Consider the following 16,390-nt stretch of genomic DNA (forward strand, 5'->3'; position numbering starts at 1 on the left):
AGAAAAGGAGTACTTGTGGCACCTTAGAGACTAACCAATTTATTTGACCATAAGCTTTCGTGAGCTACAGCTTACTTCATCGGATGCATACTGTGGGAAGTGTAGAAGATATTTTATACACACAAAGCATGAAAAAATACCTCCCCCCACCCCATTCTCCTGCTGGTAATAGCTTATCTAAAGTGATCACTCTCCTTACAATGTGTATGATAATCAAGTTGGGCCATTTCGAGCACAAATCCAGGTTTTCTCCCCCCACACACACACACAAACCCACTCTCCTGCTGGTAATAGCGAGAGACTGTTGAATTGGAATTCATTTGCAAATTGGATACAATTAACTTAGGCTTGACTAGAGACTGGGAGTGGCTAAGTCATTATGCAAGGTAACCTATTTTCCCTTGTTTTTTCCTACCTCCCCCCTCCCCCCCCAACGTTCTTGTTAAACCCTGGATTTGTGCTGAAAATGGCCCACCTTGATTATCATACACATTGTAAGGAGAGTGGTCACTTTAGATAAGCTATTACCAGCAGGAGAGTGGGTTTGTGTATGTGGGGGGGAGAAAACCTGGATTTGTGCTGGAAATGGCTCAACTTGATTATCATACACATTGTAAGGAGAGTGATCACTTTAGATAAGCTATTACCAGCAGGAGAATGGGGTGGGGGGAGGTATTTTTTCATGCTTTGTGTGTATAAAAAGATCTTCTACACTTCCCACAGTATGCATCCGATGAAGTAAGCTGTAGCTCACGAAAGCTTATGCTCAAATAAATTGGTTAGTCTCTAAGGTGCCACAAGTACTCCTTTTCTTTCTCCTTACAATGTGTATGATAAGGAGAGTGATAAGCTATTACCAGCAGGAGAGTGGGTTTGTGGGGGGGGTGTGAAAACCGGCATTTGTGCTGGAAATAGCCCACCTTGATTATCATACACATTGTAAGGAGAGTGATCACTTTAGATAAGCTATTACCAGCAGGAGAGTGGGTTTGTGGGGGGGGGAGAACCTGGATTTGTGCTGGAAATGGCCCGACTTGATTATCATACACATTGTAAGGAGAGTGATCACTTTACATAAGCTATTACCAGCAGGAGAGTGGGGTGGGGAGAGAGAAAACCTTTTGTAGTGATAATCACTCATTTTTTCATGGTTTATGTGTATAAAAACGTCTTCTGTATTTTCCACAGTATGCATCTGATGACGTGAGCTGTAGCTCATGAAAGCTCATGCTCAAATAAATTGGTTAGTCTCTAAGGTGCCACACGTACTCCTTTTCTTTTTGCAAATACAGACTCACACGGCTGTTACTCTGAAAGGTAATAAAGAGATCAAGCATTTTCCTAGCATGGCAGAATCTAGGATGTCTGTCTGCAGGGAAAGAGCCTGGGGGAATCATGATATGAAATTAACTGAAGCCTGTTCTGAAACCTCCACAACTGCCCTTCTCGCCCTCCAGTCTGCAGAATGACATCCATGTTTCGCTCCAGCTCATCCCATCCTCCCATGGGATGGGAGAGAAATGGCTGCAGAGGAGCCAGTTCAGGTAGGGATTATCGGGGGGTTCCTGCAGGAGGGAGAGGGACAGCAAATACACCGGAAATGGGAAGCTTTGCACCGTCTGGTTTGGAGGTTGGAACGGGGCAGGAAATGCACAGGGTGGAGAAAGGGAGGAGCACTGGGGGTGGCAAAGCTGCTGGGAGTAGTTTAATATGTGGCCTAGATTCTAGGAACAGACCCATGAGGTTCGGAGGTGGAAATGCTCTAATTTATTGAACAGAAAATAATTCACCTACATGGAGCTGGGAAAACTGACCAGACTTATAGTTCTGGTGCCTGACCTGACTAACCAGCAGCTGCTGTGAGAGATGAAGGGGACACCCACCAGTCAGGTTTGGGGAGATTCTTCTCCCTTTATATCCAGTTCCTCACAAGGAGCAGGGTGTTCGGCTTCCTACCAAGGAGCTCTCCTTGGACCCTGCTAGGGGCTCCATCTCCTGTAGCAGTCAGTGGCTAGTAGGTGTGTGATGGATCTGCTGGGAGAGAGGAGGAGCTCTCGCTTCGTCCCCTCACCCTGGTGTTTCCTGGCTGCTCTGAGCAGGGTAGGGGTGGGACTCTTTTGACTGTGAGCCTCCCAAAGCTTCCATTTGATTGGCTCCTCTCCCCCACGAATAGTGGGGCTGTGAGTGGGGCAGCAGGTCCTGAGTGTGGGACTCTTGCTCTTTCAGGGGCCAGTGACCTTCGAGGAGGTGGTTGTATATATCACCAGGGAAGAGGGGGCTCTGCTGGACCCCGCTCAGAGAGCTCTCTACAGAGACGTCATACAGGAGAACTATGAGAATGTGACCTCGGCGGGTAAGGAGTCCTGTCCCCTCGGTTCTTGGAAGGGGAACTGAAGAGATGAGGTTCACGCCACCCCCACAATGCCACCTCTACTCTGTCCTTTTTCAGCATCACCCCAATATGCCAGTGACACACACACTGCCAGAGACCCTCCCCTGCTGCAGAACACTTTGGGAACAGAGCACAGGAGCAGTATCACACGGTGTCTAAGATATCCTGTTTGCTCAAGTAAAACTGGGGGTTAGGTCCGGCATAACTAACAGAAGCTTCCTAGCCCCACCCTCTCTTCAAACCCTGAGCCTGCTCCACCCAAACCAGAATGTGCTTGCAGTGTAACAAGCAGGCTACTGGGGTCAGAGCTGCTGGTCCAGGGTTACTTATCACACAGACACTCAGTGTGTCCTTGAATGCTGGCTGAGAATATCAAAACAAGGGAGTTCCAGCAGGAGAACATTGAATCTCACCCAGGATTACAGATGAAACACAGAATCATAGACTATCAGGGTTGGAAGGACCTCAGGAGGTCATCTAGTCCAACCCCGTGCTCAAAGCAGGACCAATCCCCAACTAAATCATCCCAGCTCTCCACTTTGTCAAGCCTGACCTTAAAAACTTCTAAGGAAGGAGATTCCACCACCTCCCTAGGTAACTCATTCCAGTGCTTCACCACCCTCCTAGTGAAAAAGTTTTTCCTAATATCCAACCTAAACCTCCCACACTGCAACTTGAGACCATTCAGCTATCAAATCCCCCCTCATCCTTCTTTTCTGCAGACTAAACAATCCCAGTTCCCTCAGCCTCTCCTCATAAGTCATCTGTTCCAGTCCCCTAATCATTTTTGTTGCCCTCCGCTGGACTCTTTCCAATTTTTCCACATTGTTCTTTTAGTGTGGGGCCCAAGACTGGACACAGTACTCCAGATGAGGCCTCACCAATGTCGAATAGAGGGGAAGGATCGCTTCCCTCGATCTGCTGGCAATGCCCCTACACATACAGCCCAAAACGCCATTGGCCTTCTTGGCAACAATGGCACACTGTTGACTCATATCCAGCTTCTCGACCACTGTAACCCCTAGGTCCTTTTCTGCAGAACTGCTGCCTAGCCATTCGGTCCCTAGTCTGTAGCGGTGCCTGGGATTCTTCTATCCTTAGTGCAGGACTCTGCACTTGTCCTTGTTGAACCTCATCAGATTTCTTTTGGACCAATCCTCTAATTTGTCTAGGTCCCTCTATATCCTATCCCTACCTTCCAGCGTATCTACCTCTCCTCCCAGTTTAGTGTCATCTGCAAACTTGCTGAGGGTGCAATCCACGCCATCCTCCAGATCATTAATGAAGATATTGAACAAAACCGGCCCCAGGACCGACCCTTGGGGCACTCCACTTGATACCGGCTGCCAACTAGACATGGAGCCATCGATTACTACCCATTGAGCCCGACAATCTAGCCAGGTTTCTATCCACGTTATAGTCCGTTCATCCAGCCCATACTTCTTTAACTTGCTGGCAAAAATACTGTGGGAGACCGTATCAAAAGCTTTGCTAAAGTCAAGGAATAACATGTCCACCGCTTTCCCTTCATCCACAGAACCAGTTATCTTGTCATAGAAGGCAATTAAGTTAGTCGGGCATGACTTGCCCTTGGTGAATCCATGCTGACTGTTCCTGATCACTTTCCTCTCCACTAAGTGCTTCAGAATTGATTCCTTGAGGACCTGCTCCATGATTTTTCCAGGGACTGAGGTGAGGCTGACTGGCCTGTAGTTCCCCGGATCCTCCTCCTTCCCTTTTTTAAAGGTGGGCACTACATTTGCCTTTTTCCAGTTGTCGGGGACGTCCCCTGATCACCATGAGTTTCCAAAGATAATGGCCAACGGCTCTGCAATCACATCCACCAACTCCTTAAGCACCCTCGGACGCAGCGCATCAAGCCCTATGGACTTGTGCTCGTCCAGCTTTTCTGAATAGTCCTGAACCACTTCTTTGTCCAGAGAGGGCTTTTCACCTCCTCTGCATACTTTGCTGCCCACTGCAGTAGTCTGGGAGCTGACCTTGTTTGTGAAGACAGAAGAGCATTGAGTACATTAGCTTTTTCCACATCCTCTGTCATTAGATTGCCTCCACCCTGTAACCCCAATAAGGATTCTTTAAAATACAGCCAGCTCTCCTGGACTTCTTTCCCCCTCACGTTATTCTCCAAGGGGATCCTGCCCATCAGTTCCCTGAGGGAGTCAAAGTCTGCTTTTCTGAAGTCCCAGGTCAGTATTCTGTTGCTCTCCTTTCTTCCTTGTGTCAGGATCCTGAACTCAACCATCTCATGGTCACTGCCTCCCAGGTGGCCATCCACTTCTGCTTCCCCTACTAATTCTTCCCTGTTTGTGAGCAGGGTTCTCCACACCCAGGGATTTTCCTACTCCCTTCCATTACACTCGACTCACTAGATTCCCTAGTACATAAGAACGGCCAGACTGGGTCAGACCAAAGGTCCATCTAGCCCAGTATTCTGTCTTCCAACAGTGACTCCAAGATCATAGAATCATAGAATATCAGGGTTAGAAGGGACCTCAGGAGGTTTTCTAGTCCCACCCCCTACTCAAAGCAGGACCAATCCCCAACTAAATCATCCCAGCCAGGGCTTTCTAAAGCCTGACCTTAAAAACTTCTAAGGAAGGAGATTCCACCACCTCCCTAGCTAAAGCATTCCCATCTTTCACCACCCTCCTAGTGAAAGTTTTTCCTAATATCCAACCTAAACCTCCCCCACTGCAACTTGAGACCAGTACTCCTTGTTCTGTCATCTGCTACCACTGAGAACAGTCTAGATCCATACTCTTTGGAACCCACTTTCAGGTCGTTGAAAGCAGCTATCAAATCCCCCCTCATTCTTCTCTTCCGCAGACTAAACAATCCCAGATCCCTCAGCCTCTCCTCATAAGTCAGCATGGATTCACCAAGGGCAAGTCCCCATGTGTCCCCTAATCATTTTTGTTGCCCTCTGCTGGACTTTTTCCAATTTTTCCACATCCTTCTTGTAGTGTGGGGCCCAAAACTGGACACAGTACTCCAGATGAGGCCTCACCAGTGTCGAATAGAGGTGAACGATCACGTCCCTCGATCTGCTGGCAATGCCCCTACTTATACATCCCAAAATGCCATTGGTCTTCTTGGCAACAAGGGCACACTGTTGACTCATATCCAGCTTCTCGTCCACTGTAACCCCTAGGTCCCTTTCTGCAGAACTGCTGCCAAGCCATTTGGTCTCTGGTCTGTAGCGGTGCCTGGGATTCTTCCATCCTAAGTGCAGGACTCTGCATTTGTCCTTGTTGAACCTCATCTGGAGCCAAAAGTGGGCGTTACTCTGCTGCCTGTCAGGGTAAGAAGGGTGACAGGGAAGATTTCAGAAGGGCTCTAGTTCCTTTCACATCGTGATTTGCCCTGGCCCTTTCCCTGCACAAGATGTTTCTGACTCGCATGCTGGGAAAACATTCCATCACTTTATCACAGCCCAGACCCAACCCCTCCCCCCAGCACTAAATCCACTTTTTTTAGTTTTAAAACCCTGAGGGCAACTCTCCTAACTGTGGGTACCAGGCAGAGGCAGGGACAGGACAAAGTCTGCCCAGTGCTGGTTCAGTAAATGGAATGAAGTTTGCTGGTGGTATTAAGCTGGAAGGCATTGTCAATAGAGACAAATAGTGGACCATTAAGTGGGGCTCACTTCCACTTTATGTATTACATTCCTCAGCCTCATGCTTCACAGCCAGACAGGAGGTCAGACCAGATGATCCAATAGTCCCTTCTGGCCCTAGACTTTATGACTCTAAGACTGGATGCGGGCAGGTTTGGGAGCTTGTGACCTTCCCACCCCCAACTTATTTCTCCTTCATTTTCTGTCTTCTCTTTCACCCTCTCCCCTCCCTCTGCCTGGGAGACTTAGTGACCAACGATCCCTAGGTTCCTTTGCTCTCCTGCAATCACTGACAGCACTAAATGCAGGTTTAGATCCAAACTTTCTGCCTCGTCCCCATCTCTACTAACCACCGAAGGGGTTTCAGTCTCTACAGCTGCAAACTGCCTAATTTCACAACTGAAATAAGTATCACTTATTGGAAGTCACATTGTTTCTGACCCCCAAACATTTACTAAAAAAGTAAGAATAAAACATGTGTCCATGCTGAGTCTCTATATAACTTGTATATTTCAAGAGGCTGACAGAGAATACTTGACCACAATGAACAAGGGAGTGCAGGAGTGAGATTTTCTTTGCTTTAGATCAAAATGAAACGCTCAACATCTCACAGCCTCCTGCCTACCTTTCCTGAGCCCCCAGGGGTTGCAAACTACCAGCTGAGAAACACCAGCCTAGATCATTATTTTGTAACATCATTGACTACGAATGGGAAGAGTGCTATACTGTATCTGGACAAAACATGAATGAGCCAAGTGCTATGGCATATATGAACCAACCTTGGGAACTGTTAATTCCAATAACACCCATATTTTGAATTCTCTGCCTGACTTCACTGTAAAAAGAATACGAAAGTTCATAAGATCTTACAATACCCTATAGCAACAAGTTGATGAAAAGTAGGTTACATTATTTTCAGCAATGAATGCGATGCACAGGTGCAAGAAGACCAAATACGGAAAATTAAATTAGTCCAAACAAAAGGGGGCTAATGATGTCGTTCAGGGACAGTACTAAGATCATGCTTGGTGAACAAGAAAATGTGGGAACAAAATTACCTATGTCAAATTTGGCCTTAGGGACATGGATTTAATTAGTAAACAAAATAATAAATTGTGTCATCCACGTTTATTTCTTTTGGGACTTTTTTAAAAATGGGGGAGAGGGAAGAAAGAAAATCATCTCTCAACTTGGCAAGATTGTATCTCATCACAACTCATCCAATGTTCCTCAACCCAAGTCAGAAGAAGTAACCTAAACTGAGAGGCTTTGTTTTGATTATGTTTTAACTTGTATTTCCTCTTTTTCCCCCGATGATCCAGGATACTTAATTTTCACTTTTTAAATTTTGAGCATAGTTATATCCTGTTCCTTTCTCACAAAGGCTGTAAGGGCTTGTCAGTTAAAATATGTTCCAACGAGACCCATTGCTCCAGTGAGTAGTGACTTTCTTAAAGTCTCTAAGTGCTTGTAAGTTAAATTATTTTCTAAAAGGACCCCTCAAAAGAGCAGCATTAGTAATGAAACTTACTCTGTTCCCCACAGTCCACTGCCTCTGTGCCTTTACTCTCTGGTGCAATGCCTTTCAGTAATAATTCTAGCTCTGCTGAAGATGATCCCCAGAAATTAATTATCCCAGGGGTGAACAGGAATGTATTGGGGAAAAATTAAGATTCTATCTTAAATGTATAAAATCATTCCAGGAAATATACATTCTTTTAAGGCATAATTTCAGCATAAGAAATGCTTAGAGCAAACATTTCATAAAAAAACCTATTCGTACTTGAAGTACAAGTTATGCAAAAAAGTGACTGAATTGCTGTTTTAACAAAATTATCCGCTAATCGCGGTTTTATTAAAGTGTAAAAATCAGCTACAACCTGTCCCAAGAGTGAAAAGTGCACTAAAATAGTAAGTTAAAAATGTAAATACATTACCCATTTTAAAAAGTCACAACAAATACAAAAAGTCTTTTTTTAAAGCGCAAAAAAGCTAAAAACCTCTAACTATACGAACAACTTTCAAATACATATGCTCAGCCTCTGTGTTTTTTAAAAAAAGTACCAAGCAGACATTGGAAACAGGAAAAATTGTCAAAATCTCAGTGGTCTTAAAATAAAAAAGAGCTTTAAAATCAAACGGTGTAAACTTAATTAAAAAAACCATTCTTGCAGTATTACTGCAATTAAAAATGTCAAAATAAAATTACTAAAATTAATTTAGGCTGTAAAAAATTCAATAATTAAAAAAAGCAAAAGCAAAAAAAAAGTAGTAAAAAAACCTGTAAAAAACTTCAAATGCTTATGTGACGTTTATGAGCTAAAATATTTAAGAGACAAGTCAGTTGAAAATACAGTGGTGCAGGAACAAAGTAACATCGCTTCACATTGTTCCACAGCTTCCAAGAGCCGGAGGCTGCAATCCCCTGTCGCTAACATGGTTATTGCTCTGAAATCTCCCCCGGCCCATCAACGAGAGACACGTACCTGTGTCGCTCCCCAGCATCTCTAGGGGAAGGAGAGGACGGGAGAGGTGAGAATTCAGGCTCTCACATTCCTGGGGAGGTTCCCATTGGTTATTAATGGAACCGCTGTTAACTAGAGGATGGTGACACAGACTGAGGCCGATAACGCAGCCACTGCAGACAGAGCCAGCCCCACAGGGCTACTCCCATGGGGAAGGGCGACCCACTGAGCTGGGGCTGCAAGATGGAGCCCAGGATCAGTGACATCACTAGAGTCTCCGACTCCTCCCCAGGGCCAGGGTCGCTCTAACCAGAGGAGATGCCACCCCCAGACTCCAACTCACCTTTGAATCCCAGCAGCACCTCCTGCAGATGGGCGCTTTTCAGAGAGAAATCGCTGAGTCTCTTCTCCAGCTCCACAAACCCCGGGTCCAGCTTCCAAAAAGTCCCATCCTCCCTGCTAGGGAAAGGAGGGGTGAGAAATAGGCCTGATCCCCAGACCCTGAGCCCAGCAACCCCCAAACTCCAGGAAACCTGGATCTGAGCTTTGTAGCCCGAGATGGTCATTGTCACAGTGAGTCACCTGCCCTCAACCCTGTGCTCTCCAGAGAGATGGGAAGTCACTAGACACTAGAGCAAGGAATGGAGACATTGTTCAGGAGGTTTCTCAGGGACGCTCTGGTTCTGTGGGGTGCTGAGCCACCTCCCATGCTGGTTTACTGCAGTAAGAAGGGGCACCAGCACTGGAATTATGTGGAACAGGAGGAGACACAGACCAAAGTGTGGGCAGGTCCTACATTCTGACAGTGGCCACAGACAGAGCCCAGGTCTTCAGCGGGGAATGAAACTGGGTCCTTTAATGCCAAAACCCCTGAGCCCTTCAGCTGAAGCAGTAACCCTGTGGTGTCCAGCTCATTTGGCGGAGAGGGCCATATTGCACTGTCCATTATGGTCAGTGGCCCAGGGCATCAGTTTAGGCCTCCATGACTTGCTCCATTCACAGCAGAACACCCACTGCTCTCCATGACACACCCACATACAAAAAACAAGGGGAAAATCTGCCCTTCGTGTAGGAAATATAATTTTAGTTCTTAGTATTTTCCTAAATCTTTGTCTGTCACACTCAGTATCACTCAGGAGGAAATCAGCCCCCTTCCCAGACACCCCTGTAGGGCCCCTGCTAGTTCTTCCCTTTCTTTCCCACCCTCCTTTCTCCATTTCTTTCTTGCTTCCTTGTCCTTGTGTCTCTCTTCTGTCCTTCCCTCCCTTCCTTCCCTCCCCTATTCCAGTGATTCTCAAACTTTTGTACTGGTGACCCCTTTCACATAGCAAGCCTTTGAGTGCGACCCGTTATAAATTAAAAACACTTTTAAATATATTTAACACCATTATAAATGCTGGAGGCAAAGTGGAGTTTGGGGTGGAGGCTGACAGCTCACGACCACCCATGTAATAACCTGAGAGGTCCCGACCCCCAGTTTGAGAACTATTGTCCTATTCCCACCAAGCAAAGGCTTCACTCCCGCCCCGTCCCACCTGCTCAGGTGATCAGCCAGGGAAAGTTGAATGTTGACATCAAAGTGTCGTCACTTCAGTTGACTCTCCGATGACATTAACAGGGGACAGGAGAGTTCACACTCTCTGAGCTACGGCTTCGGGCAGCCCCAGCAAGGCAACACTGTCTCCGTTTCCACTGGGGAGATGCTGAGGGCCAGGAACTCACTTTAAAAAATGTGAAAGCTGAATTTCTGCACCCTCTGAATACGTGATGTGGCCACATCGGTTCAGGAGACAGGCCAGGTCGGTCCCATCGGCCCTGTGTCTAGCAGCCCTGCTGTGACCTCTTTAGCGATCAGACTGTGAACGGCTCTTCTCCTACCTGAGTCAGCCACTAGGGAAGACAGAATCACATGCTCCAAGAGCAGGGGGAAGCTTCCTATTCAGTGCAGTTATCAAACCTAATGGCCCATAAGGAAGAGCAAAATGGAGCCCAGGATATACCTGCCCCCAGTGCTCCCAGCACCCTAAAGAGGGAGAGAAAGAGAAGGCAGTCGGGGAGGGGGTGTCCCTGGGTGGGGAGGCCTCCTGCTCTGCAGGGGTCAACACTGACGCCTTGGGTAGTAGGGGAATTTCAGGTTGACATTCCCAGAGCAGCTGCCACGCCCTACCAGGGACTTTCCCCTTTGCAGCCCCAGCAATCCCTGCTGGCAGGTCGCCACTGTGGAAACTTTCTCCCCAGGCACTTTACAGGCAGAAGATATTTCTCTGCACTGAGAGTCAAATTACTACCAGTGCTGAGAGACTCAGAAGGCTCCTGGCCCCATTAAACCCATTAATCTGGTAGCAGGGGAGCCTTAGGCCTGGCTCGGGATCTCAGCATGGTGCGGGCGGGGATTTCACCCTACAAGTGCAAATGCAGACAAAGAGAAGGTCTTGGGGCTGCAGCATCCAGGACTCCCAGGATCCATCCCTGGTGCCGCTGCCAGACTTACTATGTGACCTTGACCAGGGCTCTGCCCTTCCCTCTCTCTCACTTTCCCCATTTGTCCCATAGGGATAATGCCCCTGACCCCACTTTGTAAAGTGCTTTGGGGTCTAAGGCTGAGGAGCTCCTATAGGAACGCTGCGTATGATCATTGCGATGACAGTCTGACCTGCAGGGGTTGGCTCAGTGGCTGCTGCCCCTTCTCTCCTCCCCTCTCACTTAGCAGGGAAATCTCCCAGGACAGTGTGCAGATGCCCTCATCCCTTCTCTGGACAATGGCTCTCTCTAGTTCTTCCAGCTGGGACAGCAGCCGCTGCTCCTGCTCCTCCAGAAACCCTCGCAGCTCCTGCCACTCCCAGACCATATTCTGCCTCTCGGCTGTCATCTGTTTCTGCAACAGGGAGAGGGTGGCTCGGTAACAGGGGAACATAGAACATAAGAACAGACATACTGGGTCAGACCAATGGTCCATCTAGCCGAGTATCCTCTCTTCTGACAGTGGCCAATGCCAGGTGACTCAGAGGCAATAAACAGAACAGGTCATCATCAAGTGATCCATCCCGTCGCCCATTCCGAGCTTCTGGCAAACAGAGGCTAAGGACACCATCCCTGCCCATCCTGGCTAATAGCCACCGATGGATCTATCGTCCATGAACTTATCTAGTTCTTTTTTGAACCCTGTTAGTGTCTTGGCCGTCAACATCCTCTGGCAAGGAGTTCCAGAGGTTGATTGTGTGTTGTGTGAAAAAATACTTCCTTTTCTTTGTTTTAAACTTGCTGCCTATTCATTTCACTGGGTGACCCCTAGTACGTGTGTTATAGGAAGGAGAAAAGAACACTTCCTTATTTACTTTCGCCACACAATTCATGACTTTATAGACCTCTACCATACCCCCCCTTCGTCGTCTCTTTTCCAAGCTGAACAGTCTCAGGCTTTGTCTACACTGGCACTTCTCTCCTGCCAACAAACAGCAGTTACACTGCGCGCCTTTTAGCAGCACGGCTGGAGCGGCATAGCCGTGTCACTAAAACTGCATAGTGTAGCCATAGCCTCAGTCTTATTAATCTCTCCTCATACGGAAGCTGTTCCGTACCCTTCATCATTTTGTTGCTTTTTTCTGAACCTTTTCCAATTCCAATATATTTTTGATGAGATGGGGCGACCACATCTCCACACAGTATTCAAGGTGTGGACGTACCATGGACTTATACAGACACAATATGATATTTTCGGTCTTATTATCGCTCCCTTTCTCAATGATTCCCAACATTCCGTTCACATTTTTGACCGACGCTGCACGCTGAGTGGATGTTTCCAGGGAACTATCCACAATGACTCCAAGATCTCTTTCTTGAGTGGTAACTGCTAATTTAGACCCCATCATTTTCGGTGTATTTGATATGACCTTTTCCAATGTGCGTTACTTTGCATTTATCAACATTGAAATTCATCTGCTTGGTAACTGGGGAAAATCATAAATGCGCCTCAGCGCGGGTGACAAAGTTATTTACCAGAACACAAGATCTCTTGCGGTGAGTGATGGGAAGTTCATTTATCCCAGGAAGAGAGGAGGGATAAGGGCCGGGGAGAGCTGTACATCACCAACAGGAGGGAGACTTCCCCCCAGAACTTCATCAACTTGCACTGAGCCAAATCCTACATCTCTGCAGCCCACATTTCATCTCCTTCCTCCCCAACCCTCCTAGGAGCTAGAAAGGCTCCCCAGTCACTGTGACACGCAGACAGCCCGTGGGCAGGGGCTCTGGGCTCACACAGACTGACTCTCTCCGGCCCAGCAGCCTCCCGCACCCTAAGGGCATCATGTCACCCCCGTGTTGGACCCTGCCCTCTCCCTGGGCTCCAGTGGGGACGGTTCTCTGGCTGAGGCTGGCAGGCCGGGCCCTGCATTCACCGTCACTCAGGGCCCCGGGATCCCAGGCAAACCTGGGCCCTGGGCACCTACCAGCAGCTCCTTGCTTTGCTGCTGCTCCTCGGCTTTGGCTGCTTCTCTCTCTTTTCCCAGAGGGGCCCGATGCTCTCGTGGGGGCTCCTGGAAGATGGGGAGAGAGGGTTAGAAACCGCTGCAAATGGCCTCCCAGCTGTCCGATTTCAGGGCCCCTCCTGCCCTGCAGAGTCAGGGGGACTCAGACTGAGAGGAGATGGTGAAACAGGGAGCGGCTTTTCCAGAGAAAAGGCCACGGCAGGGCCCCAGGCTGCTGTGACCGGGGTGCAGCCCAACCACCAGCCCCCCACGTCCCCAGGGCCTCACTCACATCCGAAGCAGCCAACTTCAGACAGTCCCCCACTTTCCCCAGCACCAAGCCCCAATGCTCCCGTAGGGCCAGATTTGAACATGGAGCCCCCCAAGCATCCCTCAATCGCCAGCTCTGAGCCCCTCCCGTAAATCGACTGGACCCAAACTCCCAGCTCTAAGCCACCCCACCAGCCCCAGCACCAGACACTCCTCCCACCCCACAGCTCCGGCTCTGACCCCCCACTCCTGTTCTCCTCCCTTCTCCCCCAGCTGCCCCCATCCCCTCCTGGGCTCCCAGCCCCTCCTGCAGCTCCCGGCCCAGCCGCTGCCGGGCTCCACCCCACCAGCCCCGCAGCAGGGGCTGCTCCGCCCCAGCCGGCCCGGGACACTCGCCCCCCGCAGCCCCGGCCAGCCCCTTTCCGGCCGCGGGGAGCTCGGGACCCAGGCAGGGGGCGAACCAGGCATCCAGGCTCGGCCCCTGCCCACAGGAGCGTGTCGGCCCCACGCGTGTCTCCGCCCCCCGCGGCCCACCCGGGCCCTGCCCCGCTCCGCGCTGCCCCCGGCCCCACCGTGCTGCCTCCCGGCCCCGGCCATGGCCCCGCTGCAAACACACAAAGGTTCCCCGGGCTGGGGGAGCAGGAAGGGGCGGCTCCTCCCCGGGCCTGGCCCTGCCCCACCAGGCCCCTCGCAGGGTGTTTGTGACACTGGGGGAATCGGGGAACCCCTCCTCAGCCTGGGGCAGGAGACCGGCTGGATCTTACCCCCAGAAAAGCAAGGGGAAGGGGCTGTTTTTGCTGAATCGTTAGACGAAGGAGAGCCCGGCTGGGAGTGCAGCGCTCGCATTTCAGTTCAGCTTTGGCGACTTGGCGCAAGACGTGTAGAATCCCCTTCCTAGAAAGCGCCTAAATCCCATGGGCGCAGCTCTCCAGTGCACCGCTTGTGAGCTGCACTGTGAAGACTTCCTGTAGGAAACATCCCACATGCAGCAGAGTGGCGCAGCGGGAGCGTGCTGGGCCCATAACCCAGAGGTCGATGGATCGAAACCATCCTCTGCTAGCTTGGTTTTATTACATTCAGCCTGCCTGTCTTTCTTCCACCTGGGAAACAGGAACCAATTCTCTCCCCATTTACCCTTCCACAGCGGTTAAAGGAAGGAATAAAGCCCCAGCAGCTCCCCATCGCACAGAGTCCCCTCCCGTAAGGAGAGAGATGTGCAATGACTGGCTCTGGCTCAGGGTTGTCAGGTTTATAGAACTTTTGGTGGTGCCCAGAACAATTCCTGCCCGCCCCCCACCCGCCTAAGGCTCTGGGAGGGAGTTTGGGTGCAGGAGGGGGTGCAAGCTCTGGGAGGGAGTTTGGGTGATGGGTGTGGGCTCTGGGCTGGGGCAGGGATGCAGGACGGGGTGCGGGCTCTGGGAGGGAGTGTGGGTGCATGAGGTGCAAGCTCTGGGCTGGGGCAGAGGGTTGGGGGGCAGAAGGCAGATCCTGGGATGGAGTTTGTGTGCAGGCTCTGGGCTGGGCCTGGGACAGGGTGTTGGGGTGCGGGGGGGGGGGGTGTTGGCAGGCTCTGGGAGGGAATTTGGGTGCATGAGGTGCGGGCTCTGGGCTGGGGCAGGGGGTTGGGGGGCGGACCCTGGGAGGGAGTTTGGGTGCGGGCTCTGGGCTGGGGCAAGGGGTTGGGGGGCAGGGGGAGGCGGTGGCAGGCTCTGGGAGGGAGTTTGGGTGTGGGCGGGGTGGGGGATCTGGCCTGGGGCAGAGGATTGGGGTGTGGCACTTATCTTGGGCAGCTCCTGAAAGTGACCTGCACCCCCATCTGGCATCAGCTCCTGGGTGGGGCGGGCAGGGGGGTCTCCGGGCACCACTACCCACAGACACCACCCCTGCCGCAGTTCCAATGGCAGCGTTGGTGCCCAGGGTGTGGGCAGCGTGTGAGAGACACCCCCCCGCAGGGGCTGCAGGGACATGCCAGACACTCCTGTGGCTGGTGCAGAGCGAGGATGGGCAGGAAGCCGCTTTCGCCCCGCTGCGCTGCTGGTAGTGGTGGCGGGGGGCCCCCGGGCCCTTTTAAATCACCCAGGGCCGGCTCCTCAGGTGGCCATGGGGACAGCCACACCAGCCGCTGCTGGAACGGCCCCGGGCAGCTGGCTCCAGGGACTGCCTAAGCGGCGGACAATGTGGCTGTCCCCAGGGACCAACTGAGCAGCGGTCCTGGGGGTGGCAGGTGCAGCCACAGCTCAGTGGCTCCTGGCAGCTGTCCCAGGGCAGCCAGAGCTGCAGCGGGCCCCCAGGGATTCCCCCCCAGCAATGGCCAGAGTGACAGTGGGTGCCTGGGGCTTCCCCCTTCCCAGCGGCACAGTGGGCCCCCCGGGGCTTTCCCCATACAGCAGCTGTTGCTGGGGGCCCTCCACCTTCCCCCCCACCAAGATTCAAACTGGGGTAATTATGGTATAGGTTGGAGGTCATGATTTTTTGTTTCTTGCCCATGACCTGTCCATGACTTTTACTAAAAATACCCAGGATTAAATCGTAGCCTTAACTATGATTCCAGTCACATAATTTCTTTTGCAGCAGGGTCTTTTTTCCTGGAAGAGCAGGGTGGCATTTCCTGGACAGAGGCAGCTTGATTCATATTCTGCAAGCCATCTGCAAGATTCAAACTTTATTCTTGGGGGAATTTGGTGCCAATGCACACGTGCAGAATTCATGTCCCCCACAGATTTCTTTGCTTCCCTGCAGAAAAATGACTTTCTGATGGCGAAGCAAAGGGAGGACACAAGAGTGGTCATGCACTGCTCCTGAACAGTTCTGGGGAGTCGTTTTGGGCAGAGAGGTGCAGCCTCACCACCGAGTCTGTGTCCCAGAAGGAGAGAGGGGGCTACAGGGTGATATACCACCCTTGTGCATCCAGTAGCCTGTGCTCCTCACTGCCTTGCTGGAGCCTCTACATTTATTTATTGACAAATAAAATTTTCTGAATTTTAAAATATTGCGTGCAGGGACATAAGCGCCGACTCCATGGGTGCTCAGGGGCTGGAGCACCCATGGGGAAAAATTAGTGGGTGCTCTCTACCCACCAGCAGCCAAGCTCCCTGCCTTGCCCCACCTTACCTCCGCCTCTGCCTCCTCCCCTGAGGGCACTGCATCCCCGCTCCTCTGC

General features: G+C 50.8%; 1 protein-coding gene and 1 non-coding gene across 2 annotated transcripts in view; both read left to right on the plus strand.

The window, feature by feature from the left end:
• The window catches only part of LOC144258247 (uncharacterized), a 336,945-nt gene that overhangs the window by 162,492 nt on the left and 158,063 nt on the right, over positions 1–16,390 (plus strand). The window lies entirely within an intron of this gene.
• Positions 14,218–14,289, plus strand: TRNAM-CAU (transfer RNA methionine (anticodon CAU)). Its single transcript has one exon. It is a non-coding gene; the product is annotated as a tRNA-Met (tRNA).

This window comes from Eretmochelys imbricata, chromosome 28 (assembly GCF_965152235.1).
Source record: "Eretmochelys imbricata isolate rEreImb1 chromosome 28, rEreImb1.hap1, whole genome shotgun sequence".
Taxonomy (NCBI): domain Eukaryota; kingdom Metazoa; phylum Chordata; order Testudines; family Cheloniidae; genus Eretmochelys; species Eretmochelys imbricata.